At 42.5% G+C, this 2,930-nt stretch overlaps 1 protein-coding gene across 2 annotated transcripts in view; it reads right to left on the bottom strand.

Annotated features, from left to right (window-relative positions):
• Positions 1-2,930, bottom strand: part of mms19 (MMS19 homolog, cytosolic iron-sulfur assembly component) — a 24,913-nt gene that overhangs the window by 5,146 nt on the left and 16,837 nt on the right. The window lies entirely within an intron of this gene.

The following is a 2,930-nucleotide window of genomic DNA, read 5'->3' as shown; positions in this document are numbered from 1 at the left end:
TGCATATAAATACATGCAATATACATCTACATGCATAATATACATGCACTTTACATATATACTATATACATATATATATTATATATTATATATACATACATACATATACACTCACCGCCACTTTATTAGGTACACCTGTCCAACTGCTCGTTAACACTTATTTTCTAAGCAGCCAATCACATGGCGGCAACTCAGTGCTTTTAGGCATGTAGACATGGTCAAGAAATCTCCTGCAGTTCAAACCGAGCATCAGTATGGGGAAGAAAGGTGATTTGAGTGACTTTGAACGTGGCATGATTGTTGTGCCAGAAGGCTGGTCAATTATTTCAGAACAGCTAATCACTGGGATTTTCACGCACAACCACTCTAGGGTTTACAGAGTGGTCCTAAAAAGAAAAAACATCCTGAGCGGCAGTTCTGTGGGCGGAAATGCCTTGTTGATGCCAGAGGTCAGAGGAGAATGGCCGACTGGTTCGAGCTGATAGAAGCAACAGTGACTCAAATAACCACCCGTTACAACCAGGTGGCAGAAAGCATCTCTGAACGCACATTACGTCGAACTTTGAGGCAGATGGGCTACAGCAGCAGAAGACCACATCGGGTGCCACTCCTTTCAGCTAAAACAGAAACTGGACTACAATTTGCACAAGCTCATCGAATTGGACAATAGAAGATTGGAAAAACGTTGCCTGGTCTGATGATCTCGATTTCTGCTGCGACAGTCGGATGGTAGGGTCAGAATTTGGCTTCTACTGGTGTGGGGAATATTTTCTTGGCACTCTTGGCCCCTTGGTACCATTTGAGCATCGTTGCAACGCCACAGCCTACCTGAGTATTGTTGCTGACCATGTCCATCCCTTTATGACCATAATGACCCAACTTCTGATGCTTCTTTCAGCAGGATAATGCGCCAGGTCATAAAGCTGGAATCATCACAGACTGGTTTCTTGAACATGACAATGATTCGCTGTCCTCAAATGGCCTCCACGTCACCAGATCTCAATCCATAGAGCATCTTTGGGATGTGTGTAACGGAGATTCGCATCATGGATGTGCAGCCGACAATCTGCGCAACTGGTGATGCCATCATGTCATATGGACCAAACTCCCTGAGAATGCTTCCAGCACCTTGTTGAATCTATGCCACGAAGAATTGAGGCAGTCTGAAGGCAAAAGGGGGTCCAACCCGTTACTAGCATGGGTCCTAATAAAGTGGCCGGTGAGTGTATATACTATACATACTACATATATACATACATATATATATATACACACACACACACACACATTATATATATATATATATATATATATATATTAATATTATATATATATTAATTATTATAATATATATATATATATATATATTATATATAATATATATATATATATTATATATATATAATATATATATAATACTGTGTGAAAAAGTGTTTGCCCCTCCTCATTTCGTTCCTTTGCATGTTTGTCACACTTAAGTGTTTCGGAACATCAAACCAATTTAAACAATAGTCAAGGACAACACAAGTAAACACAAAATGCAATTGTAAATGAAGGTGTTTATATTGGTGAAAAAAACCAAACCATCATGGCCCTGTGTGAAAAAGTGTTGCCCCCCCTTGTTAAAACATACTATAACTGTGGTTGTCCCACCTGAGTTCAATTTCTCTAGCCACACCGCCCTGATTATTGCCACACCTGTTCACAATCAAGGCATCACTTAAATAGGAGCTGCTTGACACGTAAGGTCCACCAGAAGATCCTTAAAAGCTACACATCATGCCGAGACCCAAAGAATTCAGGAACATTGAGAAAGAAGTAATTGAGATCATCAGTCTGGAAGGTTATAAAGCCATTTCCAAGCTTTGGGAATCCAGCAACCACATGAGCATATCCACAAAGGCGAAGACATGGAACAGTGGTGAACCTTCCCAGGAGTGGCCGCCGCCCAAATTACCCCAGAGCGCAGCGACGACTCATCCAAGAGTCACCAAAAAGACCCCACAACAACGTCCAAAGAACTGCAGGCCTTACTGCCTCAGTTAAGGTCAGCGTTCATGCCTCCACCATCAGGAAAAGACTGGGCAAAAATGGCCTGCATGGCAGAGTTCCAAGGAGAAAACCACTGCTGAGCAAAAATAACATCAAAGCTCATCTCAATTTCTCCACAACACATCTTGATGATCCCCAAGACTTTGGGACAACATTCTGTGGACCGATGAGACAAATGAACTCTTTGGAAGGTTGTGTCCAAGTATATCTGGCATAGAAGTAACACTGCATTTCATAAAGAACATTATACCAACAGTAAAATATGGTATGGGTAGTGTGATGGTCTGGGGCTGTTTTGCTCTTCAGGACCTGGAAGACTTGCCGTGATAAAAGGAACTATGAATTCTGCTTCTACCAAGAGATCCTAAGGAGAATGTCCGACCATCTGTTCGTGTAATCAAGCTGAAACGAACTTGGGTTCTGCAGCAGGACATGATCCAAACACACCAGCAAGTCCACCACCGAATGGCTGAAGAAAAAGAAAATAGACTTTGGAGTGGCCTAGCCAAGTCCTGACCTTAATCCTATTGAGATGTTGTGGTAGACCTTAAAAGGCCGTTCATGCTCGAAAACCCTCTAATGTAACTGAATTAGGAGAATTCTGCAAAGATAGTGGGCCAAAATCCCTCCAGGACGCTGTAAAACCTCATTGCACGTTATAGCAAACGCTTGGTTGCAGTTTTTTCTGCTAGCGTGGCCCAACCAGTTATTGTTTAGGGCAATCACTTTTTCACACAGGGCCATGATGGTTTGGATTTTTGTGGCCGGCCGCCCAAAATTACCCCAAGAGCGCAGCGACGACTCATCCAAGAGGTCACCAAAAAGACCCCACAACAACGTCCAAAGAACTGCAGGCCTTACTTGCCTCAGTTAAGGTC

The sequence above is a fragment of the Etheostoma spectabile genome, chromosome 21 (genome assembly GCF_008692095.1).
Source record: "Etheostoma spectabile isolate EspeVRDwgs_2016 chromosome 21, UIUC_Espe_1.0, whole genome shotgun sequence".
In the NCBI taxonomy this organism is placed as follows: domain Eukaryota; kingdom Metazoa; phylum Chordata; class Actinopteri; order Perciformes; family Percidae; genus Etheostoma; species Etheostoma spectabile.
Note: the sequence above shows the minus strand (reverse complement) of the source record. Positions and strands in the feature narration are given on the sequence as shown.